The sequence below is a fragment of the Protopterus annectens genome, chromosome 13.part0, assembly GCF_019279795.1.
Source record: "Protopterus annectens isolate FY-2018-M chromosome 13.part0, PAN1.0, whole genome shotgun sequence".
NCBI classification, from domain to species: Eukaryota; Metazoa; Chordata; order Ceratodontiformes; family Protopteridae; genus Protopterus; species Protopterus annectens.
Window position 1 is genome coordinate 219,099,436 of NC_056747.1, and position 26,994 is coordinate 219,126,429.

At 39.6% G+C, this 26,994-nt stretch overlaps 1 protein-coding gene across 1 annotated transcript in view; it reads left to right on the forward strand.

The window, feature by feature from the left end:
* The window catches only part of MIER2 (MIER family member 2), a 397,788-nt gene that overhangs the window by 287,491 nt on the left and 83,303 nt on the right, over nt 1-26,994 (forward strand). The window lies entirely within an intron of this gene.

The following is a 26,994-nucleotide window of genomic DNA, read 5'->3' on the forward strand; positions in this document are numbered from 1 at the left end:
CTTAAATACAAGAGTTCTTTGGATAGCTTTTTTTTTTTTTTTTTTTTTTTTTTTTAAATAAAACCCTTTGACTTTTTTTCTTTTAGTTGGAAGCTATGATGGTGCAGACCAGAAGCTACTACTGCTACTAGTTAATATCTCCAAAAGTAGGGCATGATTCTTGAATCTTCATCATGATCCTGATTAAGAGTAAAATAAATAAATGAACCGACACCAACCACATCCAGATAGGCTCCACATTAAAAACTTCAGAGCAGAGTTAAAGCAGTTGGCTTCCCAGGGATTCATTCACTTCACTGTGAACCCATTGCTTTCCAGGCTGCTTTACTGACACTAACTGTAATTTGACTTAATTATTGCATTAACCTCAAACATGCACACATAGACACACACACCATGCACTTAGTGATTTCCAAGAGAGGTTAGTAATACCTTTATGATGCACCCACTTTCTAATTTCTATGGTAGCAGCATGCCACCAGCCAGAACAGGCTGGCATTCTTACGTTTGCAGGCTCTTGTACCACTCATAAAAATGAGCCATCTGTAATGTAAAGTCTTAAGGTAGTTCACCTGAGGTATCTATCACCCCACCCCCTGGAGCTATAAACCAACAGCTGCATTTCACTGCAGTGTAGTTACCATTGTATCTATTGTTAAGCAACCAGACACACGTTTTGAAAACTGAATAAATAAAATGCTTTACTAAATTAAATTAAGCAGCATAGTTTGAGAATTAAATATGTAGTTGTACAGAGACACTGCCCTCGGGCAGAAGAATTACTAGACTCTATCTCCCACTGCCAAGAAGATGAAGAGCATCAACAGGCAAAGCAGAATAGAAATGAACTTATTAATGCAGAATATCATTCCTTAAGCATTAGCATGTAGACAGGGTTGCCAGACGTCCCTATATGAGTGGGACTGTCACTGCCGGTTAAAATCCCGGCGAAACAGCCTCTGCTTTGTTTTTTTGACTGGCCCGTATGCCACTATACAAGCCAATTAAAAAATTGCAAAACTGAGCTACTTCTGTTTAATGCGGAACTGCCTGATGTTCCGCATTGAACAGAAGAGGGTCTGCTGTGCGACTTTTTGATTGGCTTGTATACCAGCATATGGGCCAATCAAAAAACGCTAAACACGGAGCTACTTGTGTTTTTTTTTTGTTTTGTTTTTTAAGTCCCTACCTGTCTTGTAGCAAATCTGGCATCCGTGCATGTAAACCCATTTTAAAGTTGAAAGCAGGTACTGTTAGATTTTTATCATCAAATAATATGTACTTTTTTAGTATGTAAACTAATTAATGCAATTTTATTATTGGTATTAATATTTGTATATGTTGTTAGTATTTAACGTACTAGAATTTTATTTGTTATGAAGGTAACAAAATGTTTTGTATCTTGGCGCCACCTTTCTTAGAAAGTGAGATGTTGCACAAGATGCTGCATAACATGCTTTGCACTTGGGCTCCCCCTCTCAAGGAAGTGATATTTAGCTTTTTATGGTATTTTAAGGGATGTGAGGTAGTGTATTTGTTTGTCTGATGATGTTTCTGTAGTATTGGAAGTGAAAGCACTTACATTTGATTTATTAAAATACTGTTTTGTGGCTTTGGAGCAGCGTTTCTTCTTTTTGCAGTGTTACTTTTCGCTGTTGGGCTTGGTTACTTGGCTGCATGTAGACAACAGAACTGAAAATAGTGGATGGACAAAACTTGACCAGGAGTCAAGTGAAGTGAAGAGTTATCACATGAGAATATACAATTAGCATATACTTTTCAAGCAGTTTTTCTCTCTCTGTATATCATTTCAATAGATTCCTACCACCTTCTTTGTCAATCAGAACTGAAACCCAAGCAGTAGAGTTTTAGAAGGTCCCAGCTACACGAGGTAGTGCATTAAGTTGCAGGGCATGCACAAGTATGTCTGATTTCACACATGTCGCCATTCTTCTCCTGTTTCTCCAATAACATTCAGTGTCTGTCAGTTCAACAGTCTGTCTCTCTCGCTTTCTCTTTCTCGCTCTTTCTCCCTCCTTTTGCTTCTGTTACACTTGCTGTTGGGCTAGTCTTAAGAGTAATTATTTTATTTTCCCATTTATTTCATCTGAGAGTGGAAGTTGTCACTGTCATTCCAGAACACCTTCAAAGTTGCAAGGTGTGACAATTTGAGTTTTTCATTTCCTCCTTTATCGCATCATTGAATTGCAGGTGATGTTTCGTTATCACATCAGAGTAATTATATTTCTGAATGTAGATGTTCCCCAGCCACATCTATCCTGTTGACACAACTTCCACACATAACCTGTTTTTTTCCTCAACATGTTAAAACTTCTAGCAGTATTGGGCCAGATTTCCCATGCTTGACTTGGTAGTGCGACAGTGGCAACACCTTCGTAACTGCTACCCACAATGATTTTTTTTTAATTCTGTCAACTCCACCATCTTGATTTTCAGATATTCCATTACATCCATCCCTTCCTCACCTTGCCAAAACATCATATAGCTGTAGATTTCACTTTCTTGTTTTATTCTCCCTTCTGAAACAGTGCTGCGCAAGCTGTTAAATTTGTATTAGTGTCTTAGCTGTCATATCCCAAGTCTGATTCATTTGCTCAGTGTCTGTATGCTATTCATGAAGAAACTCCACTTCATTGGCAGCACCTCCTGTACATTTTATATACTTCAGACAGTCTTGTCAGGGGATACTGTTTATGATCTCTCCTATCTTTAATTTTTTTAAAAATGTGTTAAATCACATCTTAACATTTGTGTGCCTGTACACGCATGAATGTAAAAGAAAACAGCTCACAGCACAAATTTTTTTTCTTGCAGTATATATGTCCATTTTACCAAGTATCATTCACTATGACATTAGATAAACTGAACATTTTCTGCCTTCTTTTAAACCTTACTTCTCCTGCTGAACATTTCTCTGCATGTATTGTTCCCGTATTTTCCTTTCCATTGTTCCTTAGTACGTGATCTTTCCTGTCAATCAGAGGAGGTTAGAAAAGATTGAGAAAATAACTGTAAAAATCTATCATGCAGTAATTTATATGCTCTACTAGTTTGTTCACATGTTGGTGAAGGTTAATATCCTTTGTGTAAGTATTCATCCAGTGAGAATTAGAAAGGAAAACTATTTAGATGGGGGTCTTTGGTAGCATTAGATTTTCATGAAGTCTATAAGAGAGAAAGTGTAGGAACAGTGCTTCTAGTCTGTCTCACTAGTTACTTTGTTTTTTTTTTTTTTTTTTTTTTGGTTTAGCAAAAACATTTTTCATCTGCAACCTTTAGGGCCTTTCTAGCTGCATGATATGTCTGGCAAGGTGCATGCTGAAAAGCATATTCAGTATTCACTCTAATTAAAGGCAGACACATTAATGTCCTTTGACCTAGATGAGACACCTTTGGAAATCTCTTATGCTATGTAGGATTTCCTAACTGCTATTGCAACTTGGTGGCCAAATATGAGTGAATTGCTGACCTCTGCACCGAGGTCCCTGACTGGTGTGTCCATTTGGATTGCGGTGCTAACTGTGCTGTAACTTGTAGATGAGATGTGCTCCCCAAAGGCAATAGTGCTGCACTTCTTTGCATTTAATTTGAACCCTTCCTCTGTACACTGCTGGTTTTGTAATGATTTGTTTCTGAAGCATTTCTTTATCAATGGAATAGATGCAGTGATGCCCATTTTTCAGTTATCTCTAAACTTGGCCGTAGGTCAAGGTTTGTGATTTGGTGGTTGGAAAAGTATATACCACAAAGGAGAGACTCAGAATTGAACTCTGCAGTACTACACTGCTTATTTCTTTAATTTCTGAGTTGGCACCTGCCACCTTAATTGTGTGAGTTCTGTCCTTCAACCAGTTTACAATCTGCTTTACCATGTCAGGGTTTACCTTAGTTGTCTTAGCTTATTTACTGTGCCAACATGGGGTGCAATGTAGAAGGTCTTGCCACACTCACATATGCCATGTGGACTGAGTGACCACTGTCCACTGCCTCTGTAGTCTTTTCAAAGAATTTTACCAAGTTGAGTACACATGATCTGCTCCTGCCAAGACCAAACTGTTGAGTCCAGTTATATGAGATCACTAATTTCTTTGTTTCATGTCATATATGATCCATAAATGTGCAAATTTGGATAGGTAGACTGACAGGCCTGCAGTTCCCAGATTTGGTGGTAGGGCCACGTTTGTGCAGAGGTACCATAACAGCTGTTTTCTAAACCTCCGATACATACTCTGTGGCTAAGTTTAAGTTAAATGAGTGCAGGACAGGTTCTGAAAGGACATGGCTAGTGCTCTTAATCTGGCTTCTAGGTAATATGTTTGGCCCCATGGAAGTAATGATGTCAGAAAGTACACTCAGAACATGCTCTGTGGTTAGGGGCTGAGTTGGGACTCCGGGATTTGTGGAATTTCAGTAACTATTTCTGGAGTAAAATTAACGCTAAATATTTCATGCAAGTATGTTAACTGTTTTGAGTGGGTAATGCCATTTTGAAATATTTTTGCATATTGCAGTGTAATTTTTCTCAGATTCCTAATGCAACAAAAGAAGAAATTGTAGTTATTGGCTTCTAATGCCATATTCAGGTCATATTCAGCTCTAGTATTTGCTCTTTGATGTTTTTAAGTCTTATGTGGGTAGATTTGTTATAGAACACAGACCTATAATAAACAGCCAATACAGTCCTGTAGCATTGATTTTTAAAACATCATACTAGAAGGACTGCAAGTCCTTTAGCCACTATACTGCGTCACATTTTACTTGATGGATAGATGTAGTAATTACATCAAAGACTGGAATGAAAAGAAGCCATTTTAATTATGAATTATAAAATGTTATTTCCTTTTAGCTCCCAAGGGTCTTCATGCAAGTAATTTCCAATTTAAATCTGTATTAAGAGTTAAGATGTCCTTTTCCCATGTTGCAGTATTCTGTACTTTTGAGTTTCCTCCTCTTGCTACCCAAACATCCAGCTAGTATTCAAAAGCTTGCAGTCACTGCTAGGTACGTGGGATGTCTAATGTGGCTGGAGGGACATGGGCCATGAAAGTGATGTTTACATGCACCAGATCCCAGAACTTCTCTGCCGCCAGTCGAATGTCAGCTGTTCCTGCCATACTGGGCTGTTGGATCAAAAATATTAAGATAAGTACCCTGTTGGTGACATTTTGATTTTGGGTCACTGCATGCTTCTGTGGGTTTATGTCATTCAGGAACGGTAAGTGCAAGTGCGGCCGTCAGATTCCCCATAAAGACGCCCATGAGCTCTTCCTCTTTTGTCTAGGGCCTACGCATGACCATAAGGCCTGCCCCATTTGCCAGGCCTTCGTCCCGAAAACCCTACGTAGCAGATTGCATGCTTTGAGCATCTATCTCGAGATCAGTGCCTTAAGCACTTAAGTCTGAACAAACCTCTGAACTGATAAAGGGACCAATGTAGCAAACAGCAAAATAGTGAAGAAAAAGGCAAACTGGTTCCAACACAGCACTCTTTAATAGAAACACAACAAGGTAAGCACTTTCACGGATTACATCCGCTTCCTCAGACCAAAATATTAAAACTCAAGTTGCATCTTTAAACATTCTAGCAGCCAATGAGGCACACTAATCACTAAACCAGTTTAACACATTCATTGCCTTGTCTAAGCAGTGAAGAAACTAACATCAGTGTGTAAATCAGCAACACTATAAAACATACATTGCAGCTCAAAAATTGCTAAGTGCATAATTAAAACTGACTCTGGTCTATCACATAAACATAAATATAAATTCTAAAATGTATCGACATTTAAATATATTAAAATACACATATAATAAAATCTGTCTAAAAATATGTATATAAAACTGGTCAATCTTGTGGACATATAAAGTAAAAACCATAGCAAAGATATATATATATATATATATATATATATATATATATATATATATATATATATATATCTATATATATATATGTATATATATGTATATATATAAGAAACCAAGGGCATAAAAGGGCATAAACCTGGTACTACTTGGTCAATGTTTCAGTGCTCTAGCTTTTAAAAAGGGCTTCAGCGACACCTTACTATTGAGACCTGGTGGTTTTTCAGCTTGATAACGTATAAGCCACTTCTGTTCCACTGATACTGTCTTATTATTGATGTCACCACCTCTAATACTATCGTGTATGACTTCTAGAACAAAAAATTTAAACTTATGTACAGTGCCTTCTTTCGCAACATGCATGGGCAACACATTTGTTTCTTTAGCATTCCTAATGTCTTAGGTGTTCTAAAATTCTCTCCTTGAAGGCTCTATTTGTTTTGCTTATATAGAATGAAAAACAGATAGTACAGAAAAAAATATATACAACGTGCTTGGTATGGCAATCCGCATATAAAGTGGTGCTAATCTCAAAGCCTAATTGTGGATGTGGAGGAATCCTCTGAGTCTTCCTCAGAGGATTCACTTTCTTATGTCTGCCAGTTACCCTTCCCTCTTGGCTATGCCTCCCAAGAGGAAGAATCTGCTGAAGCAGATTCCCCAGCTGAGGATCTCACCTTTGGGGAGACCATTGCTAAGACGAGGGCATATTTCAAATGGGATTCCTCTAAAATGACAGAAGTTCAGAAAAGATACAATGAACTCCTTCAGATGGACTCTCCTGGCCCTTCACCTATACCATTAGTACTGCCAGTATTTCTTGATGCATTTATTGCAGCATCTCTTAAACCAGACTCTCATCCTCCTCCACCCCCGCAGGCCTGACAGATTCTACAAAGTCCCAGAAGGGAGCAACACTTTTGGGCAAGTACCATGCTTTTGACCCAGGCACTGTCTCAGTTTTAGCAGACAAGACATCCAAACTCCTTCCGTTCTCTTCTCTCCTTCGTGTTGAGAAAGATAGTAAGGCCATGAAATGCCTTGGGAAGAAGGACTTCACTCTGTACATCTTCCACTTTGGCATTCAGGGCAATAAATTATCAAACATACATGTCCAGATATGCCCTAGCACGTTTGGAAAAAGCCACCAAACAATTGTCTGACATTCCAGATTCTCCTGCCAAAGCTCAGCTGTCTAGCCTTATTTCCCTAATCTCTCAGGTCAATCAGCACTCCATTAAGTGCAGCTATGATACTGCAGAAGCTTAAGCAAGGTCAGCTGCATCTGCCTTTGTCCTGAGAAGATATTCGTGGCTAAGGCTACAGCCCCTACCAGATGACATCAGAGCAAAACTTAGATACACCTTTAGATAACTCCGCTCTTTTTGGGACTAAATTAGCAGAGTTATTCAAAACTCTGCAACAGAAGGGGAAGGAGTTTCAAGACCTTAAGCACTTGTTTGTTTCTCTTATCCCCAAGTTCCATAGGTATTACCCTTCAAAAACTCAGTTTATAAAGAAACATTCTGCTCCCATCCCTCTTCCAGGCCCAGGAAAACTGCCAGGAAGCAAACTACTCCTTCTAGACCTGCCCAGACTACAACACAGAAGCCTCAATTTCAAGACAGGGCAGGCAGTCTGTGACTACCTGCCAGCCTTGAGCCCCCCCACCCACTTCATTCCCGTGTCATTAAGGCTTTCACTGTCTCCATGTGTACAAAACAAAACACCACAGACAGATGACCTAGGTCACTACTCTGTCTTGGAAAGGTATTCCTCAGCCCCTCAAAGAGCAGCTTCCTTTCTTCCAACCAGTTCTAGACAACCTCATTGTCCAGGGTACTATTCAACCTGTCCTTCTGACAGAAAAGGGAAAAGGATTCTATTCCAGGCTCTTCCTAGTCCCAAGGAAATATGGCCCCTGGAGACCAATCCTAGATCTCTCCCACCTAAATTTCTTCCTGCAAGTGCTCTCCTTGCAAACACCTTTTCCCTTGATTTTTGCCTCAGGGGTTCATGGCTACCCTGGACATCAAGAATGCCTACCTTCACATCCCCATAAGGCCCAATTTCAGGAAATACCTGCATTTTCCTGTGGCCTCCTCACATTTTCAATTTTCGGCCTTGCTCTTTGGTCTTTCTACAGCTCCAGGGGTGTTCACCAAGTGCCAGGCACCAGTGGATGATCTTCTGCAGAACCCGAGGGATTCAAATTTTCCCTTACTTAGATGATCTGCATATTTGGGCTGATTGCAAAGAATCACTCCTCCTCCATCTACAGACATCTGTCTCCCTCCTGCAGGCACTGGGCTTAAAGATAAATTATCCCAAGTCCAGCCTGACACCCTGTCAAGAGCTTGTTTTCTTGGGGTGCAGGATTCAGACGGATATCACAAAGGCTTTTTTACCAGCCCAAAAGGTGGAAAACTTAAGGCAGTATGTGCTCACTGTCCTTCAGGCCACAGAATTGACTGCCAGGCAGTACCTCAAGCTCCTGGACCTCATGGCATTGATCATTCCCATGTTACCATTGCCTGGACTTCACATGCAGAAGCTACAGTGATACCTAAGATCCATATGGACTTGGCACTCTCATCCTCTGGAGTTCAGAAGTCCCTTCTTACCTTGCCTCAAGAAAGAGATTCAGTGGTGGTTGAATCAGGTGAGCTACAACCCAGGTCTACCTCAGGTCTCCCTGTCAGTGCAGGAAATGTACACAGATGCCTCAGACCTGGGGTGGGGAGCAACCATGAGCTCCCTAAGAGTCCAAGGTACTTGGCCAGACTCCACCAAATAGGAGCATATCAATGTCAGAGAAATTAGAGCAATTCTTCTGGCCCTGAAAGCCTTTCAGCCAACACTGAAACAAGGCCCATTGAAACTGTTCACAGACAACACTACAGTTTTGTGGTATGTCAACAAGCAGGGGGGATCAAAAGTATATTTGCTATGCAGACTAGCTCTCCTAGTGTGGGAGCTGGCCATAAAACAGGGAGTCACACTTTAAGCAGTGTACATCCCTTCAGAACAGAATTCTCAGGCAGACACCTTAAGCAGGTCCATGTCACAGTGAATGGAGGCTTCACAGGGTTGTGTTCTTGAACATAGTCCACAGATGGGTTACACCTCAAATAGATCTGTTTGCCTCTCCCATGAACAGGCAACTTCCATCGTTTTGCACCAGGCTGCCCAGCCTTCTGGCGAGGGCAGTGGATGACTTTTCAATCTCCTGGAAGGGGCTGTTTCTTTATGCACTCCCCCCTTCCCACTTCTTCAGTATGTCCTTCTGAAAAGGACAGACCAAAAATATTGTTGGTGATCCCCTTTTGGCCAAGACAGCATTGGTTCCCTCTCCTTTTGCATTTAGCCAAGGGCAATCACCACAAGTTACCCCTCAGAGTATCCCTTTAGATAGAGGACAAGGGATCTCTAATCCATCCACACTGGCAATCTCTACACCCCACCCTGTGGGTGATAGAATCCTGATCCCTTGCAGACACCTATACAATGAGGACATGCTCACAGTCCTTCAGGAGGCCAGGAAACCTAACACTAAGAGATCATGTATATCTAAATGGAAACGATTCTCCAGATGGTGTCTTCAAAGACAGTTGGACCCTTTTCAGGGTGATGTCCCTTTGATACTGCCCTGTCTGTAAGACCTTTGGCAGACAGGGTTAACGCACTCCTGCAAAACTCACCTGGCTGCCATTTCAGCTTGTCTGTCCCTGGAACCCCCTTTGGTTTTCAGATTGCCTGCAAAGTTGTGCCTGAAGGGAGGGCTACACCTCATATCCCCAGGAAACCTATCCCCCTTCCCTGGGACCTGAATTACATCTTGAAGAAGCTCACAGTACCCCCTTTGAACCGATCTCCAAGGCTTGCCTGAAACAATGTACATGGAAAACAGTACTCCTAGTGGCCTTGACATCGGATAGAAGAGTGATTTACAAGCTGTCATGGCCATTCCCTCTTTACTCATCTTCCACAAAGGCAGGGTAACCCTTAGGACCAATCCTTTCTTCATGCCCAAGGTGGTCAATGAGCTTTCCTTAAACCAAGCTATTCACTGCTGTGCCTTGTTTGCCCATCCTCACAGTGACAGTGCAAGAGTCTTACATTCCCTTGATGTGCACAGACAGCTCAGGTTCTACTTGGACAAGACTAGGTTTATCAGAAAATCTGACCAGTTTGTCTCCTTCCACCCCAGGGCCCTGAGGAGAGCTGTAACCAAGCAGACAGTTTCAGCCTGGATTTCCAGGGCAATTACCTTCTGCTATGCACACCATGGGAAGTCCTTGGGGTCCAAGGTTAAAGCACACTCCACTAGGGCTATGGCTTCGTCAGGAGCCTTCTTTAAAGGATTAGACACTGCCACCATTTTAGAGGCAGCTACATGGACATCTATCTACACATTCACCAAGCATTACAAATTGGGCCAAATCTCCTGATACAGGGCTGGATTTGCCAGGGCTATCCTCCATGGATTTTTGGAGTATTCTTCCAAGCCACCATCCTCTACCTCACAGTGAGCTTTGGCACCCACCCAAGAGTGCAAAGTACTGCAACATGGGAATAGAAGGACATAAAATAGTTGCGTAAAATCTTACCATAACCATAGATATCCTCCTCATCCATGTTGCAGTATTCTTTCCTGCTGCCCCTCCCCAGCCTGTTCACACTGTGGTCCCTTCTTGTATGGCACTGGACTTGCATAGTTTAGGCTGGGACTGGGGTCCAACTGGGGGGCTCAGTTCTGATGTCTGATGTGTGCACATGTCACTTTTATGGCCCACATCCCTCCAGCCACGTGAGATGTCCCACACACCCCTAGCAGTGACTGCAAGCTTTTGAATACTGACCGGAATCTCTGGTAGTCAGAGGAGGAAACCCAAGAGTACAGAATACTGCAACATGGAAGAAAAGGACATCTATGGTTATAGTAAGATTTTACACCACTATTCTTTCTTTCATATTGATCAATGTTATAGCTTAAGTTGTATGGGCCTATATTCTACAAGGATATAGTAGCTAGCCAGCTTCCAAATCTTTAGGGAACCTTCCATGCACTAAAACCATTAGTTAGCTCAAGCTGAACTTAATAAAAAGACAGGTTGGGCACTAAAGCTTTCAGAGATTCCCTGATATCGGATGAGTACGCTCCTCAGAAACTTTCAAAGATCAATGGTTGGCTTATATTCCTTTTCTGGGCAAATCTAGTTCCTTATGAGGAAAAAAAATCCATTTTGAAATATTTATTTAATAACAATTTCCTTTTCAGAAGCATCATTTTCATAGGTTCATAGAAAATTACTAGGCTTCTGACCCGAGGGTCCTTAAAAGCCTAGCCGCTTAAGCCCAATTGACTACTAGGTGGGAGATATGAGTTATGCCTTTCTAGCACTTGGTACCCATGTCTAGGAGAGTTGTAGAAATTCCAGCAGAAATTTACAGTTTCCCATCCAGTCATCCAGGTTGCATTTAGAAAGGATCAATAGAAGTGCTCTGCTTTACATGAATGAGCAACCTATTCCAGAGGAATGTCAACCTCTGAGACTTGTATCTGTCCCTCCAACAAGTCCTGTTAATGTCATAAGCCAGGTTTAGGTCCCTAGATAGAGTGTCCCTAGTCCCATTTATCTTTTGTATATGTCGCATTTCCATTAGGTTTGGGTCACAGATAGCCCTGTAGGCCAGGCACAAGTCACTCCTGAGTAGTCTCTTTGCTGTTGAACACAGTAACATTGATGATTTCAGTCTGTCCATATATGACGTGTTGAAGACCCTGAATTCTCCTAGTTAGAAACCTCTGAGGTCTCCCAAGCTGCTCCAGATGTCTGGTGAGGTACATGGGGGGTCATTATACTCAATGGGCCTGATGAGGGATTAGTACAGTGGAGTTATGACCTCTTTTTCCCTTGAGGCGATGCCTTTTCTAATCCAGATGAGTGACGTAGAAAGCCTTCTTTACCACAGTGGCTATGTGATGGTCAAAGTTGAAGTCACAGTTTAGTTGTGTTCCCAAGTCTCTTACTACTGATTTTGTGCTTAGGGTGGTGGTGTTTATTTGATAGCCTGCAGAGAAATGATTTTACCTAAGCTTTCAGCTTAAGCCCATGATTTTGACACCAATCATTTGTTTGAGTAAGCCATTTTTGCAGGATTCTGACATTGTTAGGGGATTTGATAACTGCACCCTATTTGCAGTCATCAGCCAATATGTTTAGCTACAACCCCACTGTTTTGGCCTGGACTGTAGAAAAGTAGATGCTAAATAAGAGGGGGCCAAGCACTGATCCTTGAGGGACTCCTCTAGTGGCTAGTCTATTGGTCGAGGCGGAGTCTCCTACTTAGTGTGTTCGGTCTGTGAACAAGTTTGCGACCCACCTAACTACGTAGGTGTTGATTTTCAACTGGGTAAGTTTGTCAATGATGCCCAAGTGTGGGATTGTGTCGAAGGCCTTGGCCAAGTCGAGGTAGGCTGTGTGAACTGTCTTGCCTTCATCCATGATATTGATCACTTTTTTTGAATAAGTCCACCAGGTTAAGCAGGCATGATCTGCCCTTGATGAAATCGAACTGGGTTGGATCAGGAGTTTGGAGATCATCTATATCCTTATTTATGAGGTCCATGATACGTTCCATTGCCTTGCAGACGAGGCTGCTTAAACTTATGAGTCTGTAGTTGACTGGGTCTGTGGCTGTACTACCTTTGTAGAGAAGGTAACAGTTGCCGTTTTCTACTCATTTTGGGATATAGCCAGTACTCAGGCTGTGGTTGAAAAGGATGCCCAGCAGAGAAGCTAGCTCATGTTTTGATACATTAGAATGCAGCCTGGGAATGCCAACCAGGCCTATAGAGTCTGTGTTTTTAGCCTTGGAGAGTACATTGACGACTTACTCCTTGGGGATGTGAGGTTGGGGGGATGATGCAGATATGGTTTGTGACCAGTTTGGAGGGGATATGGTTGAAATTTTCCCCAAACCTGTCTGCAAGGAGGTTTGCTTTGTTTTCAGGTTGTGTGTGCACGATACCATCCACAGCCAGTTCAGCACACATCTGGGTCCGACCTATTAGGTTGCAGATGTTACTAAAGAAGGCTTTGTGGTTTTCCTTGGCTATGGTTACTATTTTTTTTTTCATAATTGCTCTCTGGGGTATTGATGAGTTGTCTAATTTGTTTGTTCAAGCTGATGAGGGACCTTCCTTTTATATTCTTAGACAGCAGCTTCTTACATTTGTTGAATAATATGATGCTAGCTGTCCACCACTGTGGCCTTTTTTTTAATGCTACTGTTTTGATCCTGTCAGGTACTGCAGTATCAATACACTTATGTAAGAGTTTTGTACAAGGCATCTGTATAAACCATAGTATAGTCTTCATTGTTCTCTGTGAGAACATGGGGTTGGAAGTCTTTTATACCTTTCCTCAGGAGGGTATAGTTCGCTTTGGTGAAGTTTTTTAGTTTGACTGTTCCAAGGAAGAGGTTCAAGTGTTATTGTTACCTCAAATGTAATGGATTTGTAGTCAGATTTAATTAGCAAGAACCCTCCACTTGAGGTGCAACAATGGCCACTCATATTGGTGAGTACCGGGTCCAGACTATTGGGGCCCCAGTGAGGTTGTGTACCAGTTGTTCCAGGGCATTTGAGTTGACAAAGTCCAGGAGCCTGTGTGTGAGAGTTCTGGCTGGTATAGGTTTCCCAGTTAATGAAGGGGGTAGTTGAAATCACCCATGACTAAAGTATTTGGTTGCATTTGGATTGACTCCATTAGGTTTAAGTATGCTATATGGGCATCTTGGTTCATGGAAGGGGATAATGTGAACGGGGGACTTGACTGCAGTGATTTGAACTTGGAGTAACTCCATAGAGTTTTCTTGTCTTAAATCAAGAGGCATATGTACCTTTGTAGACAGTTACTCTTTCTTCTTTGGTTCTCACACCTTCAGTTTGCGGTGTGGAAGGCACTGACCACTGCAAGGCTGGAGTACTCTCATCAGTCTTGAACTATGTTTCTGTGACTCCACCTAAGTCAACATCTTCCAGGGAGAAAAGTGCTTCCAGCGAGTGCAGTTTTTGATTTAAATTCCTAGCGCTTAGCAGCATAACTCTTTGTTTTTTTGTGTCTGGAATTTTCACATCGGGAATTTTGTTTTTGCTGCCTTGTCTAAAAAAAGGCACTATGGGGAGGCAAGAGCCTTTGCAGCAACCGAAAGCCTAGAGGTGTCAGGTGAAGATCATCTCTGGCAAAGCAGCGTGGTCTGTCAACCAAGTCTTCCCAGGCAGACAAACTGGATCCCCTTTGAATGACATCAGTAGTTGAGCCAATTGTTGAAGTTGGTCATTATCTGTTTATATTGCGTCATTCTAGGTGAGGGTAAAATGCTGCTCAAGGGTAGGGACACACATGCCTGAGACACATAATCCGAGAGCTCAGTCATGTCTGTCTTCATGTAGTACAGTGAGGCAAGTCTCAAGTCATTTACACCAACATGTAATATGATAGCGTTTTAACAGAACCTGTTGCTGAGGGACTTGAGTGCTTGTGTGATCTGATGAATCCTGGCACCGGACAGGCAGCTGACTGTAACCTTCTCCTTATTCAGCCTGGTGAGGGGGACGTCTGTGTCTCACAGTGGTCTCCAGTAACTAAATAATTTGGGTTGGATGTGCATTGCCTTAGGAGCTTAGTTGGTGAGACACTGGTGCTTGTGTTATTGTGTGTATGTGATGCTGTGTTTGAGGTAGTGTGTTTGCATTTTGGAGGTCTCTCTTATGTAATGTGTTTATGGTTTAGAGGTCTCTGGTGTTTAGGTAGGTTTCTGGGGAGCATCTCTGCATATGATGGTTTATGTGTATGGTGCATGTTGTGAATAGGTGCTGTGATGAGTGGGCTGACAGCTTCTTCCTTGTTGCTTTGGTTTTAAGAGAGCAGGGTTTCTACTTTTTTAGTGTAGGTGCATCTCTCGCAGATTGTACTAGAGTGATTTGGAAGTAATGGGTTGTCACTGTACATAAGGCAGTTGCTACACTGTCTCAGATCCTTGTCAACCAGGCTGGTGGGAGAAAGAGCAGGGAACTGATGAACCATAATGCAGGGTTTATGCCTGATATTGAAGTAGGAAAGTAGATGAAGGTCAGTATGAAATGAATAACACAGGAGGATATCTATAGGGACTGATGCTGTAAGCGGCTTCAAGCTATTATGGAACTGCTGAGCTACAGAAGCCTCTGCTTCTAAGGTAAAAATTGGCATTTAGTGCTTTTGTGTCTATAACTGCCAAGGTTATGCCCTCTGAGCAGCAGAGCATAGTGCTGCAGTTAGCGCAGACGAGATCAAATCCATTAGAACAAAATGACCAATAAAAACACTCACACTGAGCCCTGGACCAGTAATCCTTCAGTTAGCTAAGTCCCACTGAACGCTTCTGTAACGAGGGCACAGTGGGACTTTTCCAAAAAAAGTGATGTCCTGATTTCAGTGCTCAGTTACAAACAGAACTGAATTCAGCACGTCTGAATTCAATCTGTCCTATGGCCAACACAACTGCAAGCAGGAAGAAGCAGCAGAACAGTTTTTTTTTTTTTTTTTTTTTTTTTTTTAAGTAAAAGCAGTTAGGATGCAACAGTTTGTCAGACTGTCATAAGACTGTTGTACTTTTAAATGAAAGTACTCCTTTTTTTTTTTTTCTTGCTAGTTTTAAAGTTGTTTCAGCTATTTAAAAAAAAATCCTGTGGAGAAATTGTGCTCATTTTATTTTCTGCTACTGGAAGTATGTTTCCATGAGCTTTATACTGTGTTTTTCTGTGAAAAAACATAACTTTTAAAAGACTTCAAATTTTTACCAGTTTTTGCTGTACATTTTCCCCAGAAAAGAGGCATAATTTTCTGCTTGACCAATGAACAAACTGTTGGGTCCCACAGTCTGTCCTTCAAGCCACAGAAAGAAAAAGTTAAGCAAACAGCCTTTGCCACCACAGCAGGCTAGCATTTTAACTCCTCTGCAGATGAGTGACTGCTGTGCCCAGGCCATTAGATGCATCTCAGACCACTCATCTTTTACTTTTAATCCTTCTGGTGTAGCACCTACAGCCAGTATGGACCAGGAGTTAGCCACTTAACTCTGCAGCTGTTGGAGTCCCCTTAGTGGGCAAGGAAGATCCAAGCTTGTTGATTCTGAAAGAGAGAACAAGGAAGGCTTCCCTGTTTTGTCAGAATGTTGTGCCTGTCCCTGCATGCCACTGCCATTAATAACACTGTTGGCTCCATTTTTCTTGTGAAAAAGAAACAGAAAACTAAATGTACTCCTCTGATTTCCTTGAACAAGAGTAATTTACACGGTCTGGCTCAAGGTTTAATTCAGGCTATTGACCCTTCTTATAGAATAGTTTCTGATAAAAAAGAGAGAGAGGGATGCCTCTTTTCTTGAAGAAATTCAAGATTCTGAATGTGAACAGGAAGTTGAAGGAACAGATACTGGGTTTTCTCCTCAGATTTCATTCAAACTCGCAGGAGAGCTAAGTTTCTGAATCTCCTTGTGGGGAGTTCTGGTTTTCTGGGATTGTTTCCAGAATGTCCTAGTGTTTTCAGTGGGAGAGTACTCAGGTTTCTCGGTTTCAGAAAATACTATATGTTGTTACAGAAGACATTTCCAGAACTTTCACCTATTCCTCCAGTTCTGTCATCTTTGGAGGACATTGTGTGTTACTGCCAGTAATTTTTCTGATTGTTAGCCAGCTACCCCTAAAAGGCAAATTGGACTTATAAAGTTCCTCAGTCTTTAAGTTTTTATACTCTCGTCCCAAACCTGACCCAGCAAGTATAGCTTTAGTTAATCCTACTGCTGCTAAACATTTAAATTCCAATCCTACCCTTTTTGATAAGGATGGGAAAGTTATTGTTAAATATGGGGAAAAGTGTATGCTTCTGCAATTTTGTTTTTCCTAATTTTGAATTGTAAGGCTCATATGTTAAAGTTTGTTCTGACTAGATGTGAAAGTTTGAGGAATGTTTTCTCTGCAGTTTCTTCTTGGGAGGAAAAGTCCACTTTTAGTTTTTCCTGTTTTACAACTCAGTACTCATTGTTTACAGTCCGTTTATGATTCAGTTGATACATCTTCCAGGGCTATGGTCACTTGTGTTGTTTGAGAAGGTTTTCATGGCTGTGTTCTCAGAACCTTCCAGATGATGAAAACTTAGTTTTTAATTTCTGCTTTGTATAGAGATGTAGTTTGTGGTGCTTCTCCTGCAGCGGTGATCAAAAAGTGTGATGACAGGGGTATGTTAATACAGGGAATCTCCAAGGTTTTTCATCCTTTCTTTTTCAAATTATCTGAAGGTTTCTCTAACCCTAACCCCTCATCCAATTTTAGCTAAAAGAAAAACAAAATAAACAATCTTGACAAAATGGAGGTAAACAGATGTTTAAGAAGAAATAGCAAGTGGGTTCCAAAAAGAGTTTAGGAAGCCCCCAAAACTTAGGACAGTCCAGTAAGTCAGAATGACTGAGGGGACCTTATTCCCCTTCCAACCATGGCAGCACATTTTCCCTTCCAGAAAGTCTGAATCTTCACTTTTCCATTTGAAAACAGTTTGACAAATAGTTTCTGAAGATCATTCATCAAGGTTATAGATGGTAGTGGTAGGAAATTCCTTCTTGAACTCAAACAGATAAACGAAAGGAGCCAAGCAGTCCAAAAGTGGGTAAAACCACACCACATATTACTGTAATATAAATTTAACGTATCACAAGTTTATTATCACAAGACACGTTTTTGTCTCACCAAAATGGGAAACTTCTTCAGAAAAGATGTATAAAAAATGTCACTAAAAACTTTTAAAGTTTTAAAAAGTTCTGCTCAGAGGCAGTTCAGTGCTGTTGACCAATCAAAAGTTCACACAAGATTAAAGATACAAGCAACTGCGAGCACCTGAACAAACAAAGCAGGAAACTCGAATACGTCATTAAATAAAGTGAAACATAACAAGTACATACTTAATAAATTTTAAAATATACTTTTAACTATTCTCGTAGTAATTTATCCTCAAGTAAGTGAAATACGCAAAATACAGATATTGAGACACAAAGTCTCTATTGATTAGTCAGTATGTGACTAGCCTAAACAGTATGTTCATAAGAGACCAATAAAAACTTTTGTACTGGTTTTTCAAAAACATTTTAAAAGTGATTAATTATCTTAAAACACTCCTCAGTTTCAACAGACAAGAGATATTACAATTGTCGTTCAACCCAGGGACACAAAAAAGCGTTCAAGAGGAGCTGCCACTCCAGTTCTCGACCCTCTAATTGAATAGAAGTTGGACCACCTATAATGTCAGATCCTACCTGATGAATAGCTAAAAACTTAAAACAGTGATCCAGATTGACATTAATATGTTTAGCTAGCGCGTTGTCGCACTTGTTTTTTGAGAGAGGATTCCTATCTCGAAATCTGTGGTCGGTCTTTCCCACGTAAAAAGCACTACTATTCCTGGCAGGGTCAAGGCCCACTCTACCAAGGCTGTGGCTCCATCTATTGCTTTTTGAAAAGATTTTGAAGTATCATAGAAGTAATAACTTGGTCATCTCTGCGTACTTTTACAAAACACTATAAGCTTGATTTCTTCTCTGTGTCTAGTTAAGGATTTGCTAGATCATTCTCGGGGGACTATTGGACTTCGCCTTCCACCAGCCAAAATTTGTAAGGTGTGGTAATCTAACCATATAACTCTGGCTACCTCAGCAGTGATCAGTATGAAGAATATTGTGCAGTCAAGTAAACTTGGCATAACCACTGATGTTGAGATGATCACTTCTGCAGTAGCTGTTCCCTCCCTCTGTCCACCCTTAGTGTTTCTTCATGTGATGTTTACACCAGGGTGTGGATTTTTATTTTGTTCCTAGCAATGTCCTTTTAGGGCTCAGCCTCACTTTCTGTGTTGCAGTGAAAGCTCTGAATGGCTTAGCACCCAAACCTGCCTTTTTAGTCAGCTGTCTTCGACCTAATGATTTGGGTGCATGGAAGGTGTCCTGAAGCTTTGGAAGCTGGCAGGCTGTCTGTTGCATGCTTGCTGAATATAACCCATATAGCTTAGGCTGCTGCAGCAGTGATCATTCAAACATCTACTGTTATAGTAAGTTTACTTACTCAACTGTACTCTTTCATATTTTGTGTTTGCTTAATTGATAGTATTTTAGTTTTTTAGATAATTGTTTTGATATTTGATTACCTCTTTATTTGCCTTATTACTGAGGATTTATGTTAAACTTGCTGGTTTCTCTGCACAGTAATCCCCAGAAGGACATTCTAACTAACTTGAGGTACTACAACGAGCATGTGTTTTTTTTTTTTTTTTTTAATTAAAATTTCAGTTATCTTCCTGCATGTGTACAGCTTACTTCAGTTGGTATTTCATTCATCCATGCAAGGTTATTCTATACTGTTTCTTCAAACACAACTTGTTCAGCAGTTATCTTCTCACTTGGTAGAAGTTCAGAAAGCTTTATCCCTCCAGTATGTTCTATTCATTGTTGTGTTGAGGTTTGTATCCCTAGAGCGTGTAGCTCGAGTAGATTTGGTTTTGCTAAGATGGAGCTTGTTCAACAATTCTGGGTTGGACATGGCTCTGTACGTTAGACAGAGATCGCCTCTGAGAAAGCGGTATGCAACAGAGAACAGTCTTAGCTTTTTCAATCGTGCTGCATAGGGCAACTGTTTGAGGCCAGTAATTCTCTTGGTTAGGTACCTCTGTGGTCTCTCCAGCTGCTGGAGATGTCTAGCCAGGTACATTCCAATTGGTGCATTGTACTCAATAGTGGGTCTGATGAGGGAAGAGTAGAGGGGCACCATTACATCCTTAGATCTTGATGCGAACCCTTTCATGATCAGAAATCACAGATGTTTCTCTCTATATTCCAGTGAGACCTTCTCTCATGCGTTATGTCAGGATGAAAGCTATCCATACTACAACTTTTATCTCATGTTTTAGATATCCATAGCTGCAGAGTATATACCCATGTTTTAGATATCCATAGCTGCAGAGTATGTATCCAATGATGTTATTTGTTATGGATCACTGCTGTAGTGAAAACATGGTAGATCTCTGCCACCGGCTATGTCTAGTATCAGACTTCACTTTCAAAGCTGAGTACCCACCCCCCGGCCAAACTGACGTCATCTTACTGTCGACTTCTTCATGTACCTGGTCTGTATGGGGTATTCATACTCACTGTCTGAAGTTCCTTCTCACCCCATTTGTGAATGCAGCAAGAAAGTAATTACCTTCTTTCTTTTCACTTTTGCTAATGAGTTTTTCTCTTTGTCTAAATATGAAACACCCAGGCAGAGGAAAAACCACACGATCAGATATCAAATCTATTTTGAACAAAATCCAAGTTTGCTTAAAACAATAAGTGCTTTCACAAATTAATATGCTTCATCAGACCAAAAGAACAAAACGGTATACACCTCTTAAATACGGATTTAAAAATTTACCATCCAATCACAGCACAGAGAATGCTCTCTAAGTAATTGATTAATTAACGTTTTAAAAACACACACACAAAAATACATAAAAATGTATGCATACATCAAAAATAAATTCATCCTAGATATATAAAAGCCCATATTTCATTTAAGTAAAAAGATGTACCAATAATTATGATAAATATGCTGAAAAACATTAACATTTCTTATGTTTATTCACCCTTCTAGATTTCAGGATGGGTTTGAAGGGAACACTGTCATTCAGTCCATGGCCCCTATGAGAACCAAGTCTCAAAATCCACTGAAGTTCCACTGTCTCCATCATATTAATTAAATCACCTTGTCGAACATTCTCTCTAACAACATGTAAAGCTTGGAACAAAAATGTATGTTGTGTCCCTTCCTTCAATGTATGCTTAGCTAGGGCACTGTGTTCTAATCCTTTCATAGTACAATAAACATGATCTCTGATGTGCTGTCTAAAATGTCGGTTTGTTTTTCCCTCTATAAAACTTAAAGCATTGTATACAATGTGCAAAGTACACCACATTTTTCGTTTCACAGTTAGTCTGACTTCTAGACATCCGGTATCCGGGTATCTAAAGAATATGGATTCATCTATATATTGGCATTGGGCACATTTACCACATCTACAAGTGCCTCCTATAAATCCTGAATCAAATCTAGACATGTTATTATTACATAAAAATTGTTTCAGGTTTTTCTTGTTTTTATATACAAATTTAGGTCCGTGTCCCACAATGGCTGTGGTGTCAGCATCTGTAAGTAAAATAGGCCAATTTTTCTTAACAGTGTGTTGGATCCTGGTGATATCATGAGTATAAGACAAAATTATAGGAACATGGCTCGGCATATAAGCTCTTGTATTCATGTTTCTTGGCCGATTACTGTAATAAGGGAGGGCTCTGCCTTGCCTCTCGCCAGTCACCTCTCTACAGGTCTTATAAATTTCATCAGATTTGTATCTTCTGCCTTCGAATTCTACTGCAAGTTGTCTCAAACTAGATGCAAAGTCATGTTCTTCACATGACAAACAAGAAATCCTAAAGGCTTGGCCTTTCATCACACAATTAAAGGTGTATTCTGGATGCATACTTTGTCGATGTAGGAGGGCCGGACAGTAGCATTCCTTCCTATGCAATCTAGTGGACAATGAATTACCTATCTTAATTAATTTAACATCTAAAAAATCAATCGAATTGGCAGAGTGTTGAATAGTGAACAGCAAAAAAGTACTAGTGGTATTTAAGTAAGCAAAACATTCCAACAGTTCTTGTTCATCCCCTTCCCAAATAAGGAGAAGGACATTGACAAAACATCGATAAAAATCAATGTATGGATTATGTGAACCAAAGATGAAATGATCCCATTTGGCCATAACTATGTTGGCATAAGAGTTGGCACAGCTGGTGCCCATAGCAACACCAGCAAGTTGCCAATAACATACATCACGAAACATGAAAGTATTATAGTCAAGAACCATTTCTAACAACATGCACAAAAAATCAATTTGTGGAAGAGAAATCTTCCCTGACCTAATTAAATAACTTCTCACCATGTTAACACCCTCACTATTGGGGATACTTGTAAAAAGGGAGACAACATCTAATGTGACCAATAAGTTGGTTTTAGAACTATCATGATACTCTATATAGATCTTGTAAAAATTATTCAGTATCTTTCAGTATGGCTGGGCATTCAATGAGAATTTCCATAAGTGCCCCATCCAAATATACTGAAATTGGCTCTGTGAGCCATCCGGCACCTGCTACTTAATTGATTTGGTACCTCTGCATTTTTCCTTCACAGGATATATAGACCATTAAAAAATAATTGTCCTTATTGGGTACATAACAACTAAATGAATTACATCAGTTAATGCAACTGGAGTTATAAATACAAGCCATTTACTTTTTTCTTTGCTGTAACATTTAATTAATTTTATTTTAATATATAAACCACATTTAATCAAAAAATCAAAAACATTTTTAAATAAAATTACATGTGTAAATACTTATTTCCTGATTTAAAATGTTTTGGGTTTAAAGTGCTATATCTTAATTTGATTTGGGCTTTTAATGGCAGTAAATTAGTTTGCAAAAAAGCATTGGTAGACAAAGGTTTCACTAGAATACTAAAGAATAAATGTGTCTTCCCCTCGATGGCTGTTAAAAAAAAAATAAATAAATAATAAAAAAAAATGGACTGCTACTTGGATTAACATCATTCTTATTTTTAATATCCCACGTGTGTTCCATTATTCTATCTTTAATCTTTTTCTCCATATAATTTAACTGACATTTACACTATGTGTACTACACCCTGCAAATCATAATTAAAACAATCTTTTTAAAGCTGTAAACACCATTTATCTCTATTACAATTCTTGCAATGACCACTCAATTGAACCACCTTTTAATTTTTTAAATACACTAATATACTGTTGTTCAAATGTATATTTTTCACGTATGAAAAATTACATTCTCTGAAAATAAATGCTTTAATTCATCATCCTGTTCTATAATACGGCAATTTTTCGGTACAGTTTTTCCATAGTTGGTGAGAATGCTGTACATGTTAACACAAAATTTATTTTCTCCTTCCCGTCATATTCTTCCTTTATTTTTATAGCATACATTTGTGTTAGTCTTCAATAGCTTTTCATAACTTTTTTTCTTCTGTCTTTCTCAGCTGACCTGACTAACCCCTACTTCTGTGTTTATTTTTTAACTCTTTACATTCCTATGTTTCTTTGACTGTCATCGGAGGTGTTTCGTACTCTACTAAATTCTCCACAAAGCAGAGTCCAGTAAATGTGATGGATGTTTACTAGAGTACATACAAAAACTCAACTGACAGAAGTTTACAATACACCTTGTCCCTCACCTTCCCGATTAATGTAACATCTAATGTTAATGTCATTTTTCCTCATTTTAAAAGCAAATTGCATTCCATGTTTATTAGTTTGCAAATCAGTTTAAAAAATTGATGAAAGTGGCCCACTTCTCCCTTACAGATAAATGTTATATAATTTGTATGCCACCATTTCTTTGAAAAAAAGTATAAGACATAAATAACTTTTCATTTACACATACATGAATGGATATATGGGGGAGGGGGCAAATATGTCCTCATTGCTACTCCCTTGTATGCAAGTAAAAAATAGTTGCATATTTAAACGCAGTATAAAATCTGTTCAGTGTCATTTACCCATCACAACACTGGCAGCCTCTAGTCCAAACGTATGCTGAATGTTTATATACAGTGCCTTGACATCCACTGTTACTCAATAGAAAGACTGTTGCCAAAGTGTTGTTAATTGTCCCAGCAAACTTTTGGGTATATTTAAAATGTGATGGAACAAATTTCAAGTACTCTTCGTTGTGACAGTCAACTAATAACACCACATTCTGTCTATATGACTCAGCCGCAGAAATAATGGGCCTTCCTGGAAGATCTTCCGCTTATATTTTTTGTGGATCTTAGGAGTAGCATTCATCACTGAATGCTTAGGAGTTTTCACATCCAGTTTACATACATCCTTAAGCTGCAAAAACCTAATCTCTCACCTTTTCTAAAAATGTAAACGATTGTACATTAAATTAGTGCAACTCCTCATACTCCATTATTTTGTAACGACTCGTTAACCATAATCACATATTGAATTCTATCAAAAAATATGTTCCCCTTATCAGCTTGTTTAAACATTTACTTCATACACTCTTGTTTCATTTCTTGGAATTCTCTCTATTCTATTTTAGACATTTTACACTTTACACAGCCAATATTCATTCTCTAGTTTTTTCATCATCCCCTGCTAGAGTAATTCTATTGAAATAGAAGTTTTGCAGAGATAAATAAGATTTTAACATCTAAGCTTGGCATACACAGTTGACATATTCTGTATGAAAACAACTTTCACTATTTTCGGCATACATAGTCTGCCGTATCCTGTATGAAAGCAATTTCTTCTTTTTCAGCATCTTCTGTCATTCTAGCATTGCATTCAACAAACTCATTTTCATAAATGGACTCATTCAATAAGCTGTTTTCTTCAAATACATTCATGCTACTTGTATCATATTTTGGTAAATAAAAACAGTGTAAGTGCAATTTCCTATAGAAGTTCTTTATATCAAGTAATACGTCCATATAATTTGGATTACATGTAGGCACACATTTCATGACTTTATGCATCATGGCTATATAGCAGCTTCAGTAAGGTCTAGTTTTGGGCGGCCACGGTGGTGCAGTGGCTAGCGCTGCTGCCTCACAGCAAGAGGTTCTCCGGTTCGATCCTCGGCTGGGATGCCTTCTGTGTGGAGTCTGCATGTCCTCCCTGTGGTCACGTGGGTTTCCTCCGGGTGCTCCGGTTTCCTCCCACATCCCAAAGACATGCTGTAGGTGGATTGAACACACTAAATTGGCCCTAGGTGTGAATGTGTGCATGTGTGTGCCTTCTGTGGAAGGTTGGGCACCGGGCTGGCAACTCGACACTGTAAAACTCCACTGCCAATCATGAGCGGACTGTGATCTGCTGTGGCAACCCCTAACCGAGAAAAGCCGGAAGAAGAAGAAGAATAAGGTCTAGTTTTGAAACGCCAATTGTCTTTATGTCCTCCTTATGTTCCCTGTCCCATGGTGTTCTGCTCTACCTCCATTTGGGATATCACAAGATGAGGGACATTCATGAACTTTTCTTCCTTGAGTTTTTATGGTCAACAAAGCTCAATTTTCCAAAGTTCCCAAAAGAATCATTTATACTGTTTCTCTGATTCACTGCCATGTATTCTGCAGGTATTGAAGACTCCCTTTTCACTCTGCGCCTGCTTCCATTGAAATTTTTACAGGTACTGCCACAACACTCTTTCCATTGCTGAGAAAAAAGTAAACTGGTTTCGTAATCTTTAGTATTCTGAGTCAAGTTGTATTTCTTCATTTGTAAAATTTCACTTTTCATTTTATCTAACTTCATGTGCAAAGTGCACATTTTTTCGTTATAATAGCCCTAATGTGCCTAATGTGTATTACCTGATTTTGTTATTCATTAATTTTTTTTTTACCTTATGTGAATGCTGATTTATTGTAATTAGTGCCTTTAACCAACCCAATGTGCACTGCAGTGAAACGTGCTTCCTTTCCACCATGAAATCCATTTCTTCCTCCATAAAATATGGTGCTGGTAAATTATGTATCCATAAACCTCGTAGCGTAAGAAGGCTTACTTTTTTCCCCAAGAGTTTATTATTGTAAAGTAGCTGTCTCTATTTGTTAACCACTCCAGCTTTTCTAATTTTGCCATGACGTCATCAGACTGCTCCACTAGTAGCCAAGGGTAATTAGGTGCAGGTTTCTGTTCTCTGTCATGTAAGATGCTGGTAAATGCCAGTTGTTTCTGCATATGTGGCATTCATAGTGTCCCAGGAATCTCCGTATCAGGATCCAAAGTCATAAATCCAAAAACAAAAAATAAACACTTGTATATAAAAAAAACTTCTAAAAAGGGATCTGTTAAATTAAACTAAGAACATTCTTTTATTCCTTAAGATTGATCTGGTTCCTCAGCATTTTGCCTTCATAGGATCTAAAAAATATTCTAAATCAGTTCTGAGTACATAATTAACTAAATCAGTTGGATCAATTAACACTAATTAATGCAAGCCATTTTGCATTCTTTTAAGTTTTTTTTTTAATAAAGGACTCTGCAACTGTTTGCACTGTCCTGTTGGCTTTCATGAATGTGTTCATGTTAGCAAATGCTTCACAGATATGCTAGCTATCCTTGCAGTTATTTTGCATACTCTAATTTCTGTCTTTTTTGTAGTAATCAGGTTTACCACTTTGTTCATTGGGATTTATTCATACTTTTGTTTGCACCAATCTGTAAATATTTCTGGAACTCTGTGTGTATCCTACTTATACCAAGTGCCTTGGTTGCTTTAAATGCTTTTCCCTGGTACCTCAACTTACATTTTCTACACCTGGGCGTGTGTGCCCACACACGCACACAAGCAGGATCTGACCCATAGACTTCAATTTATGCTAGGAGTATACAGAAAAGGTAGTAGAGATTTGTGCAGACTACAAGTAGGCAGATTCAATTACTTATTTCACACTTTAGGTTATATTCTGCTCAAGTGCAAGCTTAAATATGATATTCTAGTCTCTGTTAACATGCTTTCCGGCTCAAATAAAAATCACTTTCTGTTTGCAGTCTGTCCTACACTCACACTCTGCAATTCACTTGTGTCAGCAAACATTCCAGTTTTTGCACATCTTTGTAAAAATGATAGTGACTTCACACATTTCTTAACTTTAATAAATTATCATCAATGTTTTTACTTGAGCTTTTATTTTGCAAACTTCCAGTTTCTCAATCATGCTTTTAAGGTGATTACTTGAAAGCTGATGTCACTGTATGCATACTTAAGAGTCACATTTGGTTTCTCAGTAGTTTGCTTTTGACCTAATTATTTTTTGCGCAGCACATAATTCTCTTTCCAGTGGAAAACTGTGTTCTGCTCCCTTGTTTCATTTCAGCCACATACGTGTCTGTTGACTGACACACTCTACTTGTTTTCTGGCAAAAAAGTACT